This window comes from Polypterus senegalus, chromosome 3 (assembly GCF_016835505.1).
Source record: "Polypterus senegalus isolate Bchr_013 chromosome 3, ASM1683550v1, whole genome shotgun sequence".
In the NCBI taxonomy this organism is placed as follows: Eukaryota; Metazoa; Chordata; class Cladistia; order Polypteriformes; family Polypteridae; genus Polypterus; species Polypterus senegalus.
This window is the reverse complement of record NC_053156.1, coordinates 50,692,085-50,718,512: the sequence shown is the minus strand read 5'-3', so window position 1 is coordinate 50,718,512 and position 26,428 is coordinate 50,692,085.

Genomic DNA, 26,428 nt, shown 5'->3' with positions numbered 1-26,428 from the left:
TAGCCACTCAGTGCTTCTTAGTTCATGGATGGGTTTTCCTTTCATTTGACAAAACTTGCGAATCTCTGATTTCAGACTCCAGACCTGTATGAGATCTTTGCCCAAGCTTAGCCACCTGACAGCGGTGAGGTTGCCCAGATCAGTGTGATCAGTCTCACGCTCCTCAAATAGTGTAACAAACTGTCTGGGATTTAATGCCCTGATGAAATTTACAGTATTTATTACAACGTCAACTACATGATTAATTTTCAGCACTGATTTTCGTAGCAATTTTTGGTGAATAATGCAATGTGAAAACAAGAGTTTTTGTGCTGAGTTAATCTCAGCTACTTTCACGTGCAACCTTTTTAAAACTCCAACATTCTCCCTGTCAGATTAAGAAAACCATCAGTTGTCAGAGCAACTAACTTTTCTCACTGCAGTCCTAACTTTTGCATGTACCTACAGACTTCAGTAAATAAATCCTTACTTACCGGTTGTTGCCCCTTTTCGTGACTGCATAGAAGCCAACAGTTCATTTTGAAGTTAATCGTTATTCCTTTCATGAAACTCATCTGCTGTGCTAAGTCACGAACATCACAGCTCTCATCCAAGGCCAAGGAGAAGTAGTCGAAATTTTCTCCATCACACATTTCAGCTGTAGTAACAGATTCTCTGCAATGCCCTCAATCCGTCTTGTTAGAGGGACAGTCAATGTTCAAACGCCTCCTTCTCTGGGCAGAGGATTGCTGCCAACACTAAGAAGCACTCCTTAACAAAATCTTCATCAGAAAACAGTTTGCTTCTTTTGGCAATTTTGTGAGCTAACATATAGCTGTTTTTATTGTTCCTTCCTTTGCTGTATAAAACTTTATAAAAAGACTTTGCTGTTTTTGCAGTTTAGCTAACAGTTCATCCACAGTCCTCTTCAGATAAGTTTCTGTATTTTTCAACATACTTGGTCTTGAAGTGACGGACGGCTCAAGTTGTAGTCTTTGAAAGCAGTGACGTGCTCTTTGCATGCTAAACAAATTGCTTTACCGCTAACCTCAGTGAAAAAAATGCTTAAGAGTCCAGGATTTCTTTAATGATCGGTTTTCCGCATCAATTTTCCATTTTTTATTTAAAATGCAGATGAGATGCAGATTAACAACAAATGTCGTCTTCCTTTATTCAATATAATGTGAACAATTGAACCTTCCACAAACAGACAAAAAAACCCTGCAGCTTCCTGGCGTTCGGTCTCTTCCCTTCTCTGTATTACTCCTGCAATCTCCTACAATTTCCCCATACATATCAATTTTGATCTGCATCTTCATGGCCACATCTAGTAGCTGTGATGCAGTCTAATACACCCAGGCAAGTACTTGCCATCTACATCACTATGTAGAATCAGGATAAAGGCATGAACTTTACAAAATTGTCCTCGATTTTCTAGCTTGGTGTGAGATTTGTCTTACCTTCCACTGGCTAGACAGAACCAGACCACAGGCCACATTTGGTCTGCAGCCGATACAATGTCCAGGTCTGCTCTAGCTGATACGTATTGTCCCCCGGAGGGAACAACAAGTACAGCTGTGTATCATCCACATATTACTAATAAGAGAAACCATGGGATTAGATGATGGAGCCCAACAAGGTGGTGTAAAGAGAGAAAAGTAGGGGACCCAGCACTGATCCTTGGGGTACACCTATGCATGTCTCATGTGCCTTTGACAACTTTCATTACCAGGGGCCTCATGTATAAATGGTGTGTACACACAGAAATGTTGCATAAGAACATTTCCACGTTCAAATCACAATGTATAAAACCTAAACTTAGCATAAAGCCACGCACATTTCCATGGTACCTCATACCCTGTCGTACGCAAGTTCTCCGCTCGGTTTTGCAGACTGGCAGCACCCAGCGTCAAAGCAGTGCTACTTTTCCTGTGTGGTTACCCTTTTTGTCGTAGATCCACATTCCTGACGCGGCTTTATAAATACACTGAAACTAACTTCATATTTTTTATTAGTGTAATGCATCTGATTGTAATTAACCTGTAACAATATGATGGTCCAGGGAATAGCCATAGTATTCCAAATACCATAACTGCTTTAGCGTTGTTACTCTCACTGCACCTTCTTCTTCTTCTTTCAGTCTCCTCCCGTTAGGAGTTGCCACAGCAGATCATCTTTTTCCATATTACTCTCACTGCACCACTCGGAGTATTTATATCACTGTATCTGAGTGGGGAATCACAGCAGCAGCTGATCGGAAAGAGAATTATCAGTATACAGCTTCAAGCACATGCTGCCTCAGCCACGGTAAAATGTTTCAAAGCCTTTCCTGTACGGACCTCGCGGTTCAGAAACAGTTTCATCCCAAGAACTCTAAACGCACTCAGTCAGTCCATTAAGTGCTCCTTGTAAAACTGTTTGTACAGTACTTATAAGTACAATTAGCCCACTGTAAACTTGCACTACAGTTATAATATTGCAAAACCTGCGGCACTTTATAAAGTGTGTATTTACATATCATAACAATATCATTTTTAAGATTAAATGCAGCAAAATATGTTGATTATATTATACAAATAAAACTTTAACTTTATTTAAATAATTTGTATTGTTATTAAACATGTGAGGACACGGTGCCACAGCGCTAACCAATTCACGTATTGTTCCTGCCTCGCGCTGTATATTTGTTGAGGCTTGTGCAACACTGGAAGGATAGATGGATAGAATAATTAAACACGTACTATGAAGATATTTCAATGTTCCTTAAAAGGTTTGAAGAATCGTCGTTGTAAGCTTACAGATGGCTTAACGTCTATTACAGTGCTGATTGTGTGGTGATTGGGTATTTGGGGAAAGAAAAGTAAAGACAGGAATTGGAGGTTAGTATGTTTGAAAGAGACAGTACTGCTAAAATAAATAATTTCATCGAAGGTCGCGCATGGCGCAGCAGCATCTTGTGTGAGACATGACCAATCACTGCGCCATCGTGTTCCCATGTTTAATAACATGCTTTCATTCCAATCATCATGAAAATGATATCACATATACATCTCAGTATTTTAATTATTCAGAGAGCTTTAATATCATGAATGAAATGGATTCTGTGTCCTGTAGAAAGAACGGAAGCACGTAGTGATTCACACACATAGATCACATAGAAGATCAAATACAAAACAAAGCTTTAATGTGCTACTTTAGTTAGGATGGGATTTGAGAAACTAGTAAATTAAATGATTTTAAGATGAAGTTCATGATGTTCTACTTTAATGACTGTTTCCTGAAGAGGCATTAGATCTCTTGGAAATGTGTTCTTTTTAAATTGCTGCATATTAAGTAACTAAACAATATAGTAATATACCAGAAAAGGCGATATCCCTCCCATCGTGATTACGGCCGTACAAGAATCACATGAGAAAAAATATACTTTAGCTTGCATTAACTGACGGTTAACGCAGTTACAGACGGGAGGCATATGACAGACTTTATCCAGGTGGGAATCTGGATCAACACAGTCAGCCATTTTTCATCCCCACGCTGGGAGGTTTTTTGGAACTTTGCCGACTTGTGCCCCAAAGGGTCTGGCTGTTGTCCAAGCCTCTTATACTGTTCTTCTTCAACTTGCTGATCCTTTCTGTCTCCAAACAAGGGCAGGAATGGGCTGAACTCCTCCTCCACAAAATACAGAAATATCATAGTGCTTACATGCCAGTTCTCATTCTCCCAACAAGGAAATAACACTTTGTACTGACAGAGGACAGAAATACTCTTCTGTGTTTAAGCTGTCTATACACTCCTCCAGTTGTCTTTGGCTATCCAATGCTTGGCTAGCAATTCTAAATGCTGAGCCCCTGTGTGCCAAATTTAACATGCACATGTGAATAAATCCATACCAGAGAGCATAGAGACAGTGACATTAATATTAAATAAAACTGTAGTATAACAATGACAAAATAAACTATGTGATTAAAGTGGAAATTTCGAGATTAAAGTTGACATTTCGTGCTTTTTTCCCACTCTGTGCCTTTTTTTTTTCTCTGTACCCTAATAAGCTTTCATATGACACTCGGACGGTGGGCTACAACTCACCTTTTCACGGTGATTTTGATATGGGACTTTTTTATTTCGGGCACTGTGCGATTTTGTGAACTTGAGCTTTCAAGTTTCTCCAACATGCTATATCACTCGATCAACTTCCTTTGGTTGATTATACCACTGTTTTAATCAACAAATAGTATGTTTTTCCTTGCCTCCACATGGTATTCGCTGAAATTCTTATATTTTCCCCCATGCTTTTCCCATTGTCTTTTCACTGACGCTGAGCTTAAGGGCTATTTATATTGATTTGCATATTCAAAGAGGCGTAATTCTGGGATGAATTGGGGCGGGACAGCAGGAGCGTGCACGTGCGTTACTTTTCACGCTGACCGGGATTTATGTAGTGGAAGAATGTGGAAGTTGGAGTACGCACAGATTCCTGCATCTGGATTTTTCTGTGCGTAAGCACATTTTGGCTTTTGTGCTTATGTCATGTTATAGTGCGAATTCTATGCACAGCGCTATGCATGAGGCCCCAGGTCACACTGTAGTATCTGCCAAAGATGTAGGGCTCAAACCCTACAGAGCAGTCTCAGTGATGCCAGTGTCAGAGAGGATGGCAAGAAGGAAGTCATGGTTGACTGTGTTAAAGATGGAGGAGAGATCTAAGTGGATCAGGACCGATGACATGTTGGTAGCTTTAGCAAGTTATAGCTGGTCAACCATCATGAGTAGAGCCGTCTCAGTCGAGTGGTTCCTCTTGAAACCGGACTGGATGGTATCGAGCAATCCGTTCTGCACAAGGAAGGAAGAGACCTATTAGAAAACACACTTTCAAGTGTTCTGGAAAGAAAGGAAAGGAGAGAGACAGGCATGTAATTACTAACTTGGGATGGATTGAGAGTTGTTTTTTTTTTTTAGAAATGGGGTTATCAGAACATGTTTGAAGATTGTAGGAAATGTGCCTGAGCTGAGTGACCTGTTGTTATGGTGTATAAAATCTACATCTTATTCTGTATTATATTTTGCTCAAACCTCAACAAGATGAATTCAGATGTAGGAGGCATTATAATAACAAAAGACATATCCTCTTCCTTATACCTCACTTTTATAACAGTTGTTCATAGCTTAGTGCTAATTTGGTTTACAGCCTGGGAAAGGAAGCCTGAGCTGATACCTCAGGCTATTGATTACTTTACGGATGGACATCTGGGACATCAATTGGGTTTATAGCCTGGGAAAGGAAAAACTGAGGCAATATCAAAGAACTTTATTACCTGGGGAGCAAAATTCATCCATCATATTGACAGCCAGCCAATCAGGTGCATGGAACATTCATGTGTTGTGAAACCACAGCATGAAACTTTATAATAAATATGCCTCATTTTGAAAGCGATGTCAGAAGCAGCAGAAGAAGAGAAACAGTGACGACGGAAGAGCGACGTCAGAGCGACGTCAGAGAATAAAACAAATGCACATGTGACCAGTTTTCATCTGATCGTCAGTTAACAGCATTCTCATGAACATCAATTGCTAAATCAAACACCGCCTGGGACTTTCATCCTTGACATCACTGAGTCCTTTCAGTAAACTTTTTTTTAAGACTATTTTATCCAGACTTTACTATCGATCTTATTTTCTATTACTTATTATTGTTCTTTAAAAAATAGTAACTTGTTTTCATCTTTCTATGCTTTGTCTTAATGTCTAGAGTGATTGAAGTAAAAAGGTAGATTTCTGAGAGCACCTGAAGTAGCTAGAGATTTTGCCATTTAGCTCTGTGCTGCTGGGTTTTAAGGCTGAGAGTGAGGGCGTCACTCAGTAGTTAGGGACAGTACGAGAAGGTGTTCTTGGCTGATGAATGGCCTATAGTCAAGGATACTGAGTCTTTGTATGTTTCAATGTTTTCTTGGAGACCAAAAGTAATATTTAGGTCTGATGTCTATTTAAAACATTGTATGTTGTTCGTGCTTATAATAAATAAGTCTCTTGATGTGCAGAGAGAGTGACAAGTTGTGTTATACCTAAAGCATTTGTGTGGTTTTTAAGTGCTAAATGTTAGCCAACTGTGTGTGTGTCATTCGTAGCTTAGGGTCTGAGTGTATGTGTATCTATGTATGCGTGTGTGTTATTATTTAGGGTGTGGGAGTAGACCAAGGGTAAATAGACGATAACACACCTGTTAATGATATGTGTAATTACAGGAATGAGTGAGGGGGAGATGGCCTGAAGGAGATGTGTGGGGATAGGGTCAAGTGGACAGGTAGTGGTGTGATGGGAGAGGAGGTTAGAAATATCAGTGGTAGAGGGTGCCGAGAATCTGGGGAATGTTGGGTGATGCTTGGAAGGAGGCATAATGGGTGGCAGTGAGGGTTAGAACTGACAGCTGATAGTGACCATCCTATCCTGAATAAAGGTGGCAAAGTCATCAGCAGACATGGAGGTTGGGGGAGGAGGTGGAGGACAGTTAAAGAGAGAAGTGAAAGAGGAGAACCAAGTGTGTGTCTGTGCTGCTGTTAGTTCTAGTCTTCAAACTGGTAGCTCTGTGAACAGTTTGTTCAGGGGCAGAAAAGTGTAGCACATAAACCATTTGAGGTCCCAACTAAGATATTTTTGCCTCCTCTTCATATAAAACTTGGACTGATGAAAAATTTCATGAAATTGATGAATTAGTAAAGTGAAGGATCTTGATATTTAAGACATGCTTCCACAAAACACTGACACTAAGATTAAGGAAAACACACTGTAGATGGTTGACCCTGTCAACATCAGCTTCCCCAGAATCCCCTCCTTATTATGTTAAATTTTCCTCCCTCTGCTTAACAAGTCATACCCCATCAATAACTCCAGTAACCCTTCTTCATTAATTTTTCACAATTCTTCAAACCTTAACGTCACCCACTCAAACACTCCTCTTAAAATCATCAAACAATCCTCTTCAGATCTAACCCCTCATTAACCTCAATCATCATTACTTTTACTAACTGTAACTTCTTGTTCTTCATCATCCTTGTCACTCTACCATACTCGCTCCCATTATCCTTCAGTGGAACTCCAAACCTCCAAATGACCTAATGACTATTGCTGAGTAAATTGGCACTCAAGCTATCTAATGGACCGCAGTGTTCTCAGAGTCTGCTTTGTCTCAAGCCCACCTAGCCTTTAGACCCCCTAAACTCTTGTGGAGTCCACCAGGAGGTGGAGTGATGGAATTGCAATGGGTGGCTGACCAATGACTCCAAAGCGGCAATGAGTGAGACTAAGAGTGAGACTGGAAGTTGTTGTCTAGGATGGGTAGATGGAGTTTTCATGATGTTCCTGTACCTAGGTGGGCATTCTCAAAGACTATAAATGGAATGTGGTGTTACATGGAGGCCAGCAGCACAGTACATGACTTCAGGTTGGAGAGAATGCCAAACTTCATGGCTGTTGTTGGAGATCTTTTCGCACTGATTATATCAGATTGAACAACCAGAAATTAGAAGGGGATGATGGATTACATGACTCGCTTGATTTCTTTGGACAATTTCAATGTTAAAACGGTATTGTGAGCCTTGTCGCATATTGCCAGCCAGTTGGCATCCTGTCTAACAGCATCGGAGTTGTGCAAATATTTCCAAAGTATATTCAGCTGAATTCTCAACCCATCTTTTTCCATTCTGTTGTTGAGGTATGACAAACAAGAGACACTGGACAGACAAATGTCTGTTCTGTTTGCATTTTCCTTTCGTATCGTACTTCTGGATGAGCACTGTCAGTCCTTACAAAGAAAAGCCCACCATTATGATTGCTTCATTTTGTCATGGCAAGTAACTTACTGGTCAGACTGTCTTGCTGGTGTTGTCAGTCTACACAACTAGGGGGTCATGGGAGTTCGTTATGACTTCCCTGGGCTCGCTAAGATTGTGTAAATTAAGTCTGCAGCTGAAAATCACAAGTAAGTTATTGACTGGTGACTAATCAGTGGAAATTCTGAGTCCCCTTACATGGTTTTTCTAACCTGACATGAGGTGGTGAGCGCAAACTGCAGAGTTGGGGTTTGATGCCTGCCTGGCCACACAGTGACAACAAGAAATGACACACTTTTCAGATCTTTTGAAAAGCATCCTCTTACCAATGAAACTGTAGAGACGTAAATTGAAGATGCCAGCGTTATAGAGTGACTTGCGAAAAAAAAGAATAACAAATGAAAAAAAAACTGGATAAATTGGCTGCGGCTTTCATTTCGTGCACTCGTGCCAAGTGGAAGTGCTTGATCTCGTAACTGTTTTAATATATCTTAATCTGTACGGGGGTTCACGCTGCAGCCTGCCTGAGTTTGCCATCTGTTGTCTGCCTCTACATCCCCTCAAGGCACGACTGAACAAAATTGTTACTCTCAAGAGGTTTCCGAGAAAGCAAAGAAGGAAAAAAAAAAGCAGCCAAGCTTAGGAATTACAAGTTTAGTGAGCCGCCTGCTTGTGATTGCATGAGCTGTTAAGGAGGGCTTATAAAAGCATTGTCAGAAGAGCTGAGCGTCACCGCACTGTGGCCAGCAGCAGGAGGATGTCACTCAGGCTCAATTTGTGGTGTGTTGATCGCCCAGTCGGCACAACTGTTCAGAAAGTATCAGCCGGGGACATGACAGAGCTGCATCTTCAGTGCCCAGCAGGGACCTCTTCTCCAGTTCAGCAGAAACCTGAAATGACCCGTTAGGACTGCAAAACCTCTGCAGCTCCACTGATGTTATCAATGACCTCAAATTGGACACATCCTGAGAGAGCCGACTGTGAAAGCCATGGTGTCAAATTCGATTGGTGTCTTCTATAAAGTAACTAATGAGAATGTTTATTATTAAATTCACCATTCGATACATTAATAATAATAATAATACAGAGAGATTCATGGTAATTAAGTTAAGGGCTTGTCTTTGGAAGGGTGGAGGAAAGTCAAGGAGACAGTAGAGACCAGGTAGACTGCACACAGAAAGCACATCAAGTATGAATCATAGGAAAGACTGGCTGCTGGGATGGAGTAACACATGCAACCTGCTGTTGAGGATTGGTCTTGATTGCACTCCTAAGTCCTTCATAGATAGATAGATAGATAGATAGATAGATAGATAGATAGATAGATAGATAGATAGATAGAACTTTACTGATGAGGGTATTCATTGGAAAATGCTATATTATAAAAGTTCATGTTTTGTAATAAACTTATTAAGAGTTAAATATATGTAGTACTAGGGTGTTAAATCAAGCTAACCATTATAGATGTAGTGAGAAGTCAAGCAAAATGACACCTTTTATTACATCTTGCCTGAAGAAAGGGCCTGAGTTGCCTCGAAAGCTTGCGAGTTAAAGATATGAAAAGCTACTTAAAAAAAGGAAATAATTTTCTTTGTTCTACACAAGTCTATCTGACACGGGATTAATTCCTTACTACAGAGCCTGTCAGTGATGCCAACAGGGCAGATTACTAAGACGTCTCATATTCCTATTATGCTGGATGGAGCCACACTTGACCAGCAGTGACAGCAAGAAGGCCAAGGCAGTGCAGTAGTTTTTGTAATGTTCACTAAAACAGAGCCAAGCACTACGGAGAAGAGGCACTTTACAGGGCCCTGAGGCACCTTTGAGTGCCTGAATGGGTGCAGTGTTAAGAACACAGGTAGGAGCCTTAAGATACAACAGAACTTATGGGCCCCCTTCCTGATTACAGGCATAATTTGCTTTCTGGTCTTCCCAGCTCAGCAACATGCCGTCATGCATTAGAAATGTAGCAGCAATTGGTGCAGACAGGCCAGTATCTTCAGCATTAATAACACTAGTGGAGCAGAGCAGAGACTGGAGGGGCGAAGAGAAGAGCACTGACATACTGATAACCCCATTTTTATCATCACTCCCATTCACTCTACACCTACTCTACAAATCCAGCTCCTCATTTGCTAGAAGAACTAAGCTCTTCAAAGTAGCAAGACTATGTAATCCATAGGCCTGTCTGACTTCTGAACGTTTACGTAGGGGCAATGTGTGCTGATATCGGCCAACATTCGTTAAGATTATCTCTAGGTACTAAAGTGATTCACATCCTCTCTCCCCTTCCAGCAATACAGCTTCACTCTGGAAAAGTAAAACTGGATGTCTGTTGTGCCTTGAGGACAATGGGTCATATGCAGAACCACAGACCCCCCTTTTAAATTCCCTCTACTGGCCTCTCAATTCCGTTGAGCAATGCCAGCTCCATACTTCTACAGTAGACTACTGATCTATGGGATTTGAGGCCTAATTGTATGGGAGTGTCATAAAAGCTGGTTAGTGATCAGTTTACACATACAGTATGTTTTAGATAGGTCACTACACTTTTTAGGCAGGCACCTCTCTACCATACACACACACACACACACACACTTATTGTGTATATGCTTTACTATATATTTTGTCACAGCTAATGTGACTTCCATACCAGGTCTGATTAACAGACAGAAGAGGGTGTACTTCAGACCTCCAAATGCCCCAGATTATCCCTTTATCCCTCTTCACCCTGACACCCTACACCCACTTTAAGGGTTTGACCAAATAATTCACATGTGGCCATCATGAAGTCCTCAAATTGAACACAAAGTGGAACCTTATGTGATTTCCCAGTTATGTCCAGAATCAACCATCTATAAGACAGCTTATATTCTGTTGTTTTTTTGAGCCTTGTCAGAGACTTAAAAACTGAAACGGTAAAGGCCAACCAGAAGCCAGGTTTCCCCTTTTAGTTTAAGGATACTGTAGTGGAGTCAGTGGGGCTGAAATCAATGACTAAAGGATACCCAGGAGGAGAATCTTGAGAAAATATGACAAAAAATTGTTTTCCATGGTTTTGTTGCCCAACCATCCTTTATTTGTCACCACATGTAGATTCATGGTGCTTCTCCAGAACAGTTTTTTGCAAGGAAATTCTGGTCTGTTCATGGAGACCTGGGAGACACTGTGCAAAGGCTATGCAGAGTGTGTATGTTTGAGTGAAAGAAAGATGGTCAATCACTTATAGGCCAAGGGGCCTCATGTATAAAAAGTGCGTATGCACAAAAATGTGGCTCATGCCCATTTCCATGCTGATTTTGAGATGTACAAAATTAAACTAGGCGTAAAGCCATGCATATTCATGGCAGCCTTAACCTGTGCATATGTAAGTTTCCACTCAGTTTTGCACCAGCATCAAACCAGTGCTACTGTTCCTGTGAGGTTTCACATATGTTTTTAGATTAACATCCCTGATGCAGCTTTATCAAATACATTGAAATTAACCACATATCATTTATAAATTTAAGACATCTGATTGTAATTAACCTGTAACAATATAATGGTCCACATAATGGCCAAACTATTCCAAATACCATAGCTGCTTTAGCATTGTTACTCTCAGTGTACCACTCAGAATATTTTAACCCAGGGTATCTGAGTGTGGAGTCATATGGAAAGCTCTACCGCAGATTGTGTTGAGAGTGCAGAGGATTATCAGGTTACAGCATCTACCCTGGAGAACATTTATAGCACAAGCTTCCTCAGCCTTGCGCACAGTCTAATTGAACTTCACCCGTTCGGCAAATGCTTCAGAGCCTTTGCTGCACGAACCTCAAGGTTCAGAAACAGTTTCATCCCAAGAGCTCTAAATACATTCAATCAGTCCATCAAGTGCTCCCGGTAGAACTGTTTGTACTTACAAATACAGTTATCTCACTGTAAACTTGCACTACAGTTAAAATATTGCACAACCTGAGCCACTATATGAACCATTTGCACTATCTGCACAGTATATGTATATTGTACTTATGCTTTCATATTGTACAGTATATTTTTCATTGCATTATTATTATTATTATTATAATTGCTATTTTATCATTTTATAGGAAAACAAGTTTATGGAGGATTTTTACAATAAAGAAAACCAATTCAATTCAATAGAAGACAGTGTGTATTTACAAATGATAACAACTGGCTTTTAAGTCGATTTATTCTATAAAGTGCTATAGTGCTATATTCTTGGAGCTATTGACATCATTTTTAAGAAGAAATGCATTAAAGTATGTATATTACATTATACAGATACATTTTTAACGTTATTTAAATAATTTGTACTGTTAATAATTAAATATGTGGGCACGGTGGCACAGTGGTAGCAATGGGCTGGCGCCAAGCCCAGGCACTGTTCCTGCCTTGCACTGTATGCTTGCTGGGACTGGCACATCCCTGCATGAATAGATGGACGGAATAATTAAACATACATTACAAAAATATTTCAATGTTCCTTAAAAGTTTTGAAGAATCAATGTTCTAAGCTTACAGATGGTTTGACATTTATTACAGAGCTTATTGTGTGTTGTTTGATTACATGGAGAAAGTAAAGGAAGGACAGGAATTGGGGGTTAATACTTTTAAAAGAGACAGTACTGCTGCAATAAATTATTTCATAGAGGGCCGCGCACATCCCAGCAAGCAACAGCGCGAGGCAGGAACAATCTGTTCGTGGCACCAGTCACTATCACTGTGCCACTGTGCCCTGATGTTCAATACATGCTTTAATTTATATCATCATGAAAATTATATCAAGTACATATCTTATTATTTAAATTGTTCAGAGAGCTTTAATATCATGAATGTAATGTATTGTGTCTTGTCGACGTTAGAGAAAACCCGTTTAAGTAGCACGCAGTGATTCACACAAATAGAGCACATAGAAGAACACATACAATACAAAGCATTTAAAGTGCTACTTTAGATACGATGGGAATTGAGAAGCTCTAGTAAATTTAACATTGATTTTAAGATTAAGTTAATGATGTTCTACTTTAATGGCAAAATAAATTACGAGATTAAAGTGGACATTTCAACCTTTTTTTCACTGTGTCCCTATTTTTTTTCTTTTCTCTGTACCCTAATACACTCAGACGGAGGGCTACAACGCGCCTTTTCACATTGACTTTGATATCTGACCACTCTTGTTTATTTTATTAATACACAACTTTCTGGACTTGAACTTCCAAGTTTCTCCAACACTCTATGTCACTCGATCAACTTCCTTTTGTTATTTATACCACTGCTTAAGCCAACAATTAGTATGCTTATTGCCTCCACTTCGAAGTTGCTGAAATTCTGTTTTTCATGTGCTTTTGTCATTGTTTTTTAACCAACCACTGAACAAGGAAGGTGATATTTATGTTGGTTTGCATATTAAAATAGGCAAAATTATGGGAAGAGTTGGGGTGGGATGGCATGCTGACTGGGATTTATGGAGTTGAAGTGCATGGGAGTTGTCTTATGTACATTTTTGTGGATCTGAATTTTCTTGTGTACTCATATTTCCACTTTTGCCCGTATGCCATGTTTTAGTGTGAGTTCTATGCACTGTGTTAGTCATGATGTCCCAGATGTGAATGTGCAGGCAGTGGATGTGGCAGAGAAAAAAATCAATGGAGTTGCATGGAAAATGCCATGGAGGATCACAACAACAGTAGCAGCAATACAGAGTGGTCAAGAACATAGAAATCCTTCAGAAAACCTTGAGCAAGAAGATGTTCCTGCATTTTAAAATGAATTAGCCTACCATTAAAATGTGTTATTTCTATCGCAATACACTTTTAAAACACCTCATGGTGACTGCTCTCTGATCATTAGCCAAGTCAGAGGTTTTGTTCTTTTTTGTAATTCTTAACAAAATAAGAAATTTGACAAACATGAAGGGACCATTAAGTACATCAAGCTTATTTTTTTAGCTAATAGCTAAACAGGCTCAAAAATTATTGAGTGTGTTTGATGGTTGTTGTTGTTAGTATTTATGAGATTTTTTAAAATTCTTTTAACATCTTTAAAAGCTTCAACCTAGGAGCAAATAAAGTTCCATCTGTCTTTTTATCTATTGTCATGTTCAAGTGCCATGGGAACATTTTGAGGGCTCTACTCAGGAAAATACCCAGGAGGCAGAGATGGGTGAAACACAGTGAAGAACAGTTACTAACACTTAAACCTCCTTTTATCTGTCAAATGGAGAAAGCAACCATAGAGAATGTCTGGCACCACTACTGCTCTTCTCTGGAATTTTGAAGAGCTCTATAAGAACAAAGTAAACCAGAAGTTGGCACTTATTTTCAGACCCATATCTGAAGGATCTAATATTTTAAAGAACTTCATCATGGACCATGATCAAGTATCAATCTTTACCAACTTCTACAAGAACACAGAGTAGTCCATATCCACTGACATCCTAGTATGACAACTGCTCAATTCAGGACCACAACGTACTGCAGAGGGTGGTAAAAATGACACAAAAGGTTACTGGCATGTAGCTGCCCACCCACCAGAATATATATATAACAAATGGAGCATCAGAAGGGCTTATTAAAGATATCAGCCATCCTACACAGTCAATATTCTCCCTCCTCCATTTAGGACGACTAGCATTTGAACTTGGGTATTCAAGGACAGTAGCCAGTCATGCTGACAACTGCATGGGCAGACCTGATGTGTGGTCTTCTGTACTGTTAGGTGGCAGCCAGGGTTCATCCTCTCACTTATGTGAAGTTTCTGTTTTATTGTTTTTTTTTAATTACTATTTTTCATGACTTTATGTAATTTATGTTAGACTTTCTTATTATTTGTGTGCTATGTCTTTAAATGTTGCAGGGTGGAGCCTCCCTGATGTCACAGCTGCTGTGCCCTCCATCTGCCTTTATGTTGAGGTCAGAGAGAGGGTCCCAGCAATGGATCTTTGAGAGATGATTGTTGAGAGTTTTGCAAGTATTGTTTTCTTTTGATATTTTCTGGTAATAGATTGAATTTTTGTATTTTTCATGTGGATTTCATATTGGAACTTGTTACCTTGGGTTGCAATCATTTTGCCCATTTTCCCTATTTTTCTATTTTTATGCTTCATTTCGCAATTTGGATTTTTTTTTTATTTATAATGATTTTTTTCAGCAAGCCACAGGTTTACCGTTTCCTTCTCCCTTTTAATACATTGTTATGTACTGTATTTCTGGAGTAGGTATGGCATTTTTGAACTTTAAAAGCCTGATACTCATTTTAGACCTGGGCAGGCCAAAGCCTGCAGGTGGTAGTAAGGGGGCCAACAGTCTCGGGTAAGGCCATTACTGGCAGGTCTATCAAGGTCTGTGTGGCTCCTCATACATTTCAAGTCCTGGCATGACCTTGAACTCTGAGTATCTATTACTTCATAACCGAGCTGATCAGTAGTGTAGAGAAAATGAAACACAGATTAGAAGCAAAATAAGTGAAAGTGATTGGTTCTTCCTTTGTTGATAGACAATGAAAAAAATGAAACTCAGAAAAACAAAATAATTCAGTGATGTATCATTCCTTCCTGCCACTTCAAACACAAATCAAGGTGAGGAAAATGAAGGTATTTACAAACAATAATAATAATAATTATTATCATTATTATATAGCATAGTACTAAACAGTTGTAACCTTAGCAGTAAAGTGTTGTACCGTGTTAGCCATAGATTGATACAGGAGAAAGTAGGGTGAAATGACACCTTTAATTGGCTAACTAAATAGATTACAAATGCAAGCTTTCAAGGTAGCAAAGGCCACTTCATCAGGTTCTAACCTGAAATTCTACCACGTCTTAAAATCCTTGCACTTGCTCTTCCATCTCTCTAAGCCATTCAGAAGGTTTTTTCCAAGCTTGCAGAAAAAACTGGTCAAAAGACAACCTCTAGTGTTCACAGCCTGGTTTTAAAAACTGGGGAAATTTTGCACCCAATCCCCACCGACTCACATTCAGTAATCTCATATAAGGGAGTACATTCCCTCTTCCCAGAACTGTAAACTTAATCCTGTTTTCTCTCACATGCGTGCCTATCTGAAGGCCGCTGAACTCTCTGTCTCTTGCTTTCTGTCTGGTAAGTGGTCTACTGTCTTCCGGGACTTTTAATCAACTCTTATGACTCTATCAGCTATCCAGCAATTAAACTTTTTATTGCCATTTTTTTCTCCAGCCGTAGCAGGATAGTGACGAACTGTTGTGTCCATCTGCCCTAAGGTATGTACAGACCATGTAGTACTCCACGACTCATGTGATTTTTCAGACACAAGTACCCGTGCCACTTTAAAATCTCATCCTTACCGGAGCTTCTCACCACCTCATCCGACAAGGTAAGTGTGTCTAAGCTATTTAGAAGAATAAAGTAAAGCTATAAATAGCTGTATATCTAGTTGCAAAGCTCAGTCTCGTGACCCAACCTGTCACAGTCTAGGCCTGCTCTTGGGGCTTTTTGGAGGCCTCACACCCCTTTTGCCTTGTCGGTGACTTCAGTTCACAACATATACATTGTATAATGATATATTTATTGTTTTGTTGTTTATAATGTATTACAGTCACTGGTCTGGGGAAGACGTGCAAGTAAGAATTTCATTGTACTGACAGTAAACTAGCATTTATTTATTCATTCACTCATTCATTGCTAAAATTCCTAGTTACCCTTCTTCCATCAGTAACATTGCAGTAAATGGCTTTTAAAGAGCTATTTTATTCTCTCAGGACAACTTTTAGGCATTGGGCATGCCCTGATTATTCATGGTACATGCCACTTCGGGGTAAAAGCTGTTTTCAGTCTTTGATGATTGTACACCATCTGCCTGGTCCATAAAAGAGAACAAGTTGTGTCTTGGGTGTTTGGAATATTTTAAGGCGTCCTAGTCTTACAGTTTCAGGAACAGAATTTGGAAATGAAAACAGTGGATTAGAATCTGACGCACAGTATTTCAGTGAGTGGCCAGTATTGAATGAATGTTCCATGATGGACTTGCACCTTGTTCAGTGTCAGTTCCTGCCTTGCATCAGATGTCTCCAGCATAGCCTGCAGCCTTTGAATTGGATTAAGCGGGTTAAAGAATGGAAAATTCTTGCTACAATAGGCTTTGCCACTTCACTGTCCTGCACTAGAAAATCAGGTTTAGATAATGGATGAGCAGATAGACAAATAAGGGAAGTCGTCTTTGAAATGTTTTGTACCTGTTGGCTGCCTGCTGAAGAGATCATTTAAGGAGCAACAGAGATGCACTACATGGACTAAGAACTGACTAAACTGATGTATTCTGTTAACATTAGATGCCATCCTTTGAGAGCACATAAAAGATACCATATAAACAGGATTCTCATTTGAATTACCTTTGTAACAGAAGAATGGGTATCCTGGCCGGGAAGGAGGAATATTTATTACCCGGACAGGAGGCCAGAGAGGAACGACAGATGGATTGGCCAGCTGGACAAAATGATCAGTTTGTGCTCAGCCAGTACAGAATAATGGATGCACCAACAGAAGCCAGAACTTCAGAGCAGTTCTATCCCCCATATGGCAGGTGGCAGTGGTCCTCGTGTGGGAGCCCAATCGGAACACCCACAGGGGTGCTTGGGAGTTGGAGTCCAGAAGTGCAGCCCTGTTGGGGTCCCTAGGTGTCAACAGAGTTCGCTGTCTGGGGGAACACCTCCCTACTTTCTTTATGGCCCGGAAGTGCTTTTAGGGAGACATGTCATAGCATTCCTGGGTACAACTTAAAAGGGAGCCTGTTGCCTTACATCAGAGAGCTAGAGTAAGGAGGAAGAGGATGAAGCTTTCTGTGAGGAGCAGAAGGAAGAGGAAGAGAGAGATCGATTGAGTGTTGTGGGGTGGAAAACACTTATTGGGTAAAACCATTTCCCACAATAAAAAGCTCATTGTGCTTAGTGAACTTGTGTCCAAGCCTTCATGTGGAGTGTTTGGAGAGATGCAGCACCCCCTGGTGACCACAATGTATAACCTGAAAGTAGGTGGTAATGCCCCCTCCCCAGAAGAGCACTTCTAAAGCACAACACTGATTAAGGATTGAATAACTAATCAAATGCATATACAGTATTAGAGCTCAACATCTTCAGCACCCAGAGCAGATGGCATCCCCAAGGGCATTTAAAAGGCACTACATAAATTAAACTGGGCAAAGTTTTGTATCAATGTATAATCTGAGAATACAGCAACAGATAGCAGATAGCACACAGCTTGGATTTAGGAATAAACAACTTTGCATATGCTGAATAATTAGATGTCAGATTACAAGATAAGGACACATGAAAGGCACTCTATGAGCTATAAAGAATGAGTACCTGAACAGATATTTGCTTGAATGCTAGCAGCACTAAACCAGGAACAACAAAAAGAGCTCCTCATGAATTTAAGACTAAAGGCCTGGAGCCACTGTTGCAGGGATGGGCTCTTGTCTCTCTGATATTGTAAACTGGATTAAGAACATTGGAGAATGTTGTGTTAGGCTATGTCATGTAGAACGTTGACATAAATAGGCAATTCAGCCCAACAAAGTCTACCTGTCCAAGCCACTGTAATAAAGTACAAAGGAGACCTAAAATGGTTGAGAAACCACAGGGTGAACTTTGTTTAATGGCACAGAAAAATAACAAAAAAGAAAGTGAAATGTCAGAGCACTGTCCGGAGAGGAAATGTCTTATACAGAGTCTGTTATGACTGCTTATTTCTTGTGGGTCATTGATTTAAGGAGGTCCCAGATAGAAGACAAGGAACTTCCAGAGCATGGGTGTAAATGATATCATATTCTCAAGCAGTTGTTAGATCTGTGAACACAAATGGGAAAGATGTGAGTGGTAGTGCCAACCTATGGTTTGGGGTGGAATTACAGGTTGCATAGACGCCTTGAAGATGCCCCCTATGGATGTGTGTGTGACCTGACTTAATTTGTCTATTAGAACATAAAAAATGTTTTGACTAGAAGAGACCATCATTCCTGTTCTGCTGAACAGATTTTTACTGTGTGGGGAGTGTTGCTGCCACACACCTCCTATGGAGCCTTGGGTTTGAATGATGTTAGAGTAAAGGGCTACCCTAAACTGCCCCTTTAAGAGCGAGTGTGACATTTGATGTACTGACATCTGTCTAGGGTTGCTGTCCACCATCCTTTCAGATGCCAGCTCCCTGACACTCTGAATTAGATAAGCAAATGTGATCACAGAGCCCCAAACCTTTGACACGCTTGTTACTAATAAATAAAGTAATTTAATAAAACATATGCCGTATATCATCGTGTATAAGTTCGACGATCGAAAAATCGATCAAAAAACCAAACCCTGACTTATACACCCATTCAAAAATGCGACACTTACATTTTTTTACATCTTCTTGCCTCGTCCAATCTCACACCAGTTTCTCAGATGCATCGAATTTTGTTGCAGCAGTGTAGTTACCAATTTCTTTCCCCACTTCAACAATTTTTAATTTAAAACCAGCTTCATATTTTCTTCTGATCGAACGCTCCATCATAGATAAGGGATGCTCTTACGATAAAGGTGTATGAGGGTGTGAGATTCAAAAAACACAAATCAGTGCAAACGTCACTTCAGAATAGTTTGGGTATTACCGTGTGGTCACCTGGGGCACAATAGAGAGAGTTAGAGAGTGAGAGGGAGGGTTAGGAGCACCAGCTGATAAAGCGCATTGCTGCACCCACATAGAATAAAAAGGCAGTGTGCTCCGTGGTTACTCTCTCAGGTGGGCATTAGCATATCATAATCTCTTGAACCAATAGTGTCAGTTTTCCACATTCGATTTATACGACCAACATTATAAATTATACGGTAAAATCAAGCCCCAACTTATCAGAGAGAACATATACGGTACCTTATTACAGGGCTCATTTAACAACCAGTTCTCCATTCAGAAATGACCAATGATTCTTTTCCTTTCCTTTCTTTTCTTTCCCTTTAACACCTCCACTCCTTTGCCTGACTCATCTCCCGACTTCAACTCAATGGGTCAAGTTGAGGGCTTTCTTTTAACGCCCAACCCGGGAATACTTCCAGTGATCAATCAATTGCCTCTGAGAAGCACTTCCAGACTGGACCACACTGGTCCTTGTTAATTCAATATCTAACAGCTCCCCATGACACCTCCCACGGAACCCAACAGGGTGGTCCTTATTGGACCACAACTCCCATGCTGCCCTGCAGGCATTCATATTGGGTCTCGTCAGAGGGGCTGCTACTGCCCAGTGTACAGTGGGATGCACTGCTCATAGCAGACAGTCCCTCACTTCCCTGTCCTTCCAGGTCTGAGGCCCAACCAGGGTGTCCCTCTGGGCCTGTTGGGATGCCAGCTACTGCAGTGTCCTTCTGTGTCCACATCCTAACACTAAAGGGAAATATCACAGCTCCCTCATTGATCTTCCTTTATAATGGCCTCCGGTCCTGACAAGGGAGCAGGAGGGTCCTTTCTGACTGAGATGCCAGTTAGTTCCTCACACCAGCTAGAGATTTACATATACTTTTTTTCCATTGGCTTACTGTGTCCTGAGTGGTTAGCAGTTTGTGAGACATACTTCACAGGAAAGGTGCTATATGAACTATGCATTGTTTAATAGCTGGACAGGATTTTTACTGGTTTATTGACTGGCAGGCTTCACAAAATGTTCATGTAGCAGTAAATGTTCACTAGCATCCTTCTGGTGTCCATGTCACTAAGCGGTCCAGCCTTGAGAATGATGAACTGCTCTTAACCACTTTGATTTTTATCTGCAGTTCCTGAAATTAGCAGCACTTGTATCCATTGCATACCATCACTTGTTCATTGTCCACCTACACCATCTTATGGATTTGTCCAGCAGAGGAGTGACCTGTTGTTTTTATATGGCTCCGCGAAGAAGCTCCTCTTTTATTCATGCCAGACTGTCACCTGGTTTATGGCTCTTTTCAGTGTTGTCTATTTGTTCCCTTCCATCTGAATGTCATTTAACCTGACAAATGCAAAAATGTGCAAAGAGCTGTACTTAGTTCTGTAATCTCAGATTTGTTTTTTATTATTAGTCCAGTTCTCCTTTTTAGGTATTGGTTGTGAGCTGCAGTGGATGGACACCCACTTTCCCCCACCCCTCATTTTGGCCCAGTCAAGTCCTGGATGTAAAGGTTGAATGGGGTGTTTTGGGGTTCCTCTGTACCACTGAGTTGGCAGCCAGTTTTTTTCTGGTGTCTTCTCCTCTGCTCGTCCATGAACACCAGCCATTTGAATGCACCACTTGCAGTGTGTGTCTCTGTCTGTGTGTGTGTGTGCGTGTGCGTGTTTTTTTTGGAATGCCGCGGGAACCCCGGATTAGCCTTTCGAGATAGCTTGCGAGCGAGCCACATGAAACCACTTACATTTAATCAGAGCTACTGATTGAATAATTTGCTGTAAGCGCTCTCTTTAGCAGAGAGAGAGATAGGAGTTGGGTGAACTTGAAATCCTGACATAGAAGAAGCAGAGACTGGGATAGCAAGGTGGCTTGTGGGGGGCTGAGTAGGGAGGTGGGGGTGGCAGTCGCACTGAAACAGAAAAAGAAAAAAAAAATAATAAGTTTGCGCCGCTCAGATCCTGATTGTTTATTATAAAATCCCGCCGGCAGTTACATGGCTCGCCATGAATTAGCGTAGCTGAATAAAATTAACCTTATTTATGATGTCGCCTCACTTTGACAAATTTTACTCTAATTCCCCTTTATTTTTCTGCAAACCCAGTTAATTTTCTTTTCCGTAAAGGATAGCTGGAGAAAAAAAAAATTCCACGTCCTTGTTCAATATCAATACAATGTAATTACATTTTTGCCCTTAAGACAGCTGCTTGTGTTAGATATGACTTACAATTCTGTGCTGGTGGGGGGGCGGGGGTTAGATGAGCGTACAGGGGCAGCTATTATCCTTCCCAGCATTCCCTGCCTTAAGTAAGAGAAGCACCAGGTATTAGAGCAATCCTTTTCATTTTTACCAAATTACCTCCCATGTTAATAAGAATTGGCATAATCAGGCATGGTGGGGGATTGGGGGTCATATAGCTGCATCTCTATCAACAGCAGCAGTTGCTCTGCCTAGAGGGAGCTTCCCTGGGTCACCCACTGTTTCTGCCACCCCACCAATTAAAATCTGAGAGGAATGGAAAAGCAGTGGGGGGGACCTGGGGCAGCATGTGTGAGAGATGAGGGGGCTGCTGCCCACCAGGCTGCTCCAGACATCCATTTAGTGTCCGCTCTCCTTCTCCTTGTTGATTATACAATGTTTCATCTGTTTTTATGAAAAAATCAATAAACAGCATCAGTAAAGTGTGTGCATGGGGGGAGTGGTGGGCTCAGAAATCTGCTCGCTGTCTCCCAGATGCCGACTGCATGGTTGTGTCACCACTGCCGGGCCCCAAGTCAGTGCCTTGCATTTACTCTTGTAGGCACTCACTACAGGGGAGACACATCACTACATTACTAACATACATATGAGATGGGGCACACATGCCATTACATATTCCACCATGCCTATAAGCTACTTGCACTTCAAATCTGACCTACCACATACTGGCAAAACTGGTGACACCCTCATAATAAACACTGGTTACAAAAAAAATCACACACAGTTTATCATTGGCCACCATTACAGCCCAACTCCAGATATCTGATCAGCCTGACACCGGAGACAGAAAATGCCCACAATTCAAAAGATGACTGCCACCTACAGGTGAAACCGATGCCACACATTGCTATGATAGGCTTTCTTATTTTTATTTTTCTTTTGCTTTTCTCATAGCTTGTTCTCATTTTGTGTGCATTTTTGATTTTCATTATAGCATTAGCTACGGTGGGTTGGCGCCCTGCCTGGGGTTTGTTTCTGCCTTGCGCCCTGTGATGGCTGGGATTGGCTTCAGCAGATACCCCATGACCCTGTAGTTAGGATATAGCGGGCTGGATAATGGATGGATAGATTATAATATTAGTTTCATGTTTTGACATCTTTTTTGCATTTTTATACCATTCTACCATATACCATTCTAAACAAAGTCTTTACTGCAATCTGGAAATGCGAACAATGTGTGTGACTGGCCTTTGTACTGCTGCAAGAAACATCTTGTTATCATGTGGCAGCAACGGGCATAGTGACTGCAATCAATACATCCCTGTAAGGAAAGCAAAATGGCAGTGCAAAAGGACACAAAACAAACCCAAATTACAATTAAATAGAATGAAAAACATGGAATTACATTGAAAAATCTATATATATATAAAAGTCAAATACCACTGACTCACTCATCACGAAATCTGCCGAACTATGAGGACTTAGGACTAGAAATTTGGAATGTAGGTTGCCCTTGGCCCATAGGTGCTTGCTAAGAAATGGTTTTAAAAATTTTGTGGTCCAAGCATGAAATTTCGTATAGTTTTTTAGACTCGTTTGTATGTCTGTCTGCTTTTCACGAGAGAACTACTTAATGGATTTAGATCATTTTCTTCTATAATTTGCTTGAACATTCTGTTGATTTTTTGACTATCTCATCGCGTTAAGTATAATAGTTTGCTTGCGGTATCGATTTATTAGCACGAATCTGAAAGAGACTCAGCAGGCTGCAGGGAGGGTGGCAAGGCCATCCTCACTTTCGTGTCTGTCTCGGGGCGTAACCTTAACTCCGCTTAGTTAACGAACGAGAGACCTACTTAACGGATTTAGATGTTTTTTTTTATACAATTTGCTTGAACATTCCGGTTGATTTTGCGACTTCTCTCATTGTGCTAAGAATCATTGTTCACTTGCAGGAGCGATATGTTCGTGCTATTCTGAGACAGAGGCTGTGGGCCGAGGGGATGGGGAAGAGTGACGTCAGTAGTAGAGAGCTGGGTGCGGCCCTCCTCATTGTTCTGTTTCATTAATATCTTAGATAAAATGTAAAAAATATTAACATTCATATTAATTGCACAATTTATTGTTCTTATATATGACTACCCCCTATAGGTGACACTGCAGTGGATAGCTGACTACCCTTTAGCACTGAGACTGGTAACACAAACTCCAGCCCTGGATATCTGATGGAAGTGAGGAACTTGCTCACCATGGAGTGACCAAGCATGCCTCCAAAGGTGAGCCACTACAGATGTGACATTACAGATGTTAATTAAGGTTTGTATTTTTACTTTCCATTTTTGTGCCTTTCCTGAGATGTTTTCTAAAAATGATATGCATAACTCAACACTTAGACATTAGTTTGCATGCAGAAATTGCTATAAAAAGTTGAATTATTTCCCCATCTTCTCTCTGATGCCATTTTGTTTATTGCAGTGGTGGCATTTTGTGGATCGGTTGTTGCCAAATTGATAAGTAATAAACCCAGAAGTGTGTGGATGGTGACATCAATGGGTTGGATGTATAAAGGTCTCCTATTCATCTAAATGTACAGAGTAAAAAAAAACCTGGTTGGTGTGCTATCCTTTAAAACAATTTGCTGTCAAGCGTGTGTTGACTATAAGTTAGACTTTAGATCGTTGGCTTGATGGCTGTGTTTCTGACTTGCCTGCTTTCTGGTTCATGTTTATAATTCTGGTCCCTTATTAAATTATTTTTTCATTTCTGGCAGGACAGTATATGCTGAAGGAAGTGGTGACTTGTTTGCATCAGTAGGGATGTATGGCTGTGACAGTTGGACTATCGCTAAAGCAGAACACAAAAGAATCAATGCCTTTCAAATGTGGTGCTGCAATAAACTGCTATGAGCTTCTGGGACAGCAAGAATAGCCAACAAATCAGTACTTGAGGAAAAACAATCAGACATCTCATTGGAGGGCTTGTTGAGCAAAAAAAAGCTCAGACAACTTGGCCACCTAATGAAAAGATGGGATTCCTTGGAGATGACTCTCATGTTGGGGAACATTGAAAGCAAAAGGAGAAGAGGATGATAGAGATCAAGATTGATAGACAGCATTAATGAGACAATGACATTGAAGGAACTCAGAGAAGCAGTTTTGGATAGAAAGGCCTGGCATGCTATATTCCATCAATGTGACAAAGAGTTGGCCTCAAATAACCAATTAAACAGCAACAAAACTAAACACCCCCCAGGTTGTTACCCAGAGAGGTACCATACAAGTAGAACTGCCTGCGATGGGCTAGCTCCTTGCCTGGGGTTTGTCTCCTGCCTTGCGCCCTGTGTTGGCTGGGATTGGCTCCAGCAGACCCCCGTGATCCTGTAGTTAGGATATAGTGGGTTGGATAATGGATGGATGGAAGTAGAACTGGATTTGTGACTGTCTCACACTCATCATACTGGAATCTCCACCACATCAACAGAACATTGCATATTTGTCAATGGGAGCATTTTTTTTTTTTTTGCATAGTAAAACACTCATCAATAAAAACGTGGGTGTCCCCAACAGACGAAACAGGCCAGTACAGTATGGTGTGACTAACTGGTCTTCTCCTAATAAAAAAATGAGACTGCACTCAGCAGTAGATGTTTGGGTGCCCCCTACAGGTGAAAGAGGTCATTTTCACCACTGGATGTCTGGCTCAATCCATACTGATAACATTGAATTTACTGGTCATTAGCTAGTCAGAAGAATGACTCATGAAGATTATTGGATATCAGAGAACAACCTGTGGATGAGATCAATGACATGCATACATTTTTTGAGATGGTATTATGACAGTCCTCAATGACTAATAACAATCAAATATCAAAAGATGGGATATCTGATGGAGGCTGTCTTAACGTATGGGCCCAATAGGCACTGGCTAGGGGTCCACGATATTTTGGATGCCTATGTATGTTCCATTCTGCTATCAAAGTAGGGGTCCCAGCACACTACTTTGCACGGGGGCCTATGATTTTGCTAAGATGGCCCTGCCAGTAAATAACTCATTTACTGTTGGGTATTGCGGTGCCTCCCACAGGTCAGACACATGTGGCCCTGGAAATCTGATATCTCATACTGATCAAACTGCTCATATGTTTGACAAACATGACTGTATTCAACATGTAGGATAAGCAACACAACATCATGTATCTGCCAGCTCAGAATCACCTGCCAGAAACGCAACACCTTTCAAATATCTGATCACACCTTCCAGGAGAGACCAAAGACATACAGATAACAGAAAAGATAGGGAAAGCACATGTGACTCATGGGGCAGTACACACTGCAAGAACAGCTCTAAAATGTCTTGGCAAAGATTGTACAAATAACTATATGATTTGTTGAGGTCTGTGAAACAGGCCCGGGCCTGTACTTCCAGACTGGCATGAAAAACACAAAAGGCCCTGAAACTCAAGAGACAGGTTTTGTGGCCTGTCACAAGTATTTAAAATCTCAAAAAAGGGAGAGGATAACCATGAAAACCCCTGGCCCAACCACCAAAGCAATGCATTTTTTTGTAATAATAAGTTTTATTAAAAAAAAAAGAAGTTGAAACTCATCAAAAAGTTATAGATCTTATATAGGTAGGGGCATTATTAGGGCGCACCATTGCCTTGGGCTCAATATACACAACATAAGGAAAATTATCAATAACAGAATGTAACATTAACATGTTAAAATAACAAAAAGTAATCAACCAATAACAGCAAAACGAATAAAAGAAAACAAAGGAC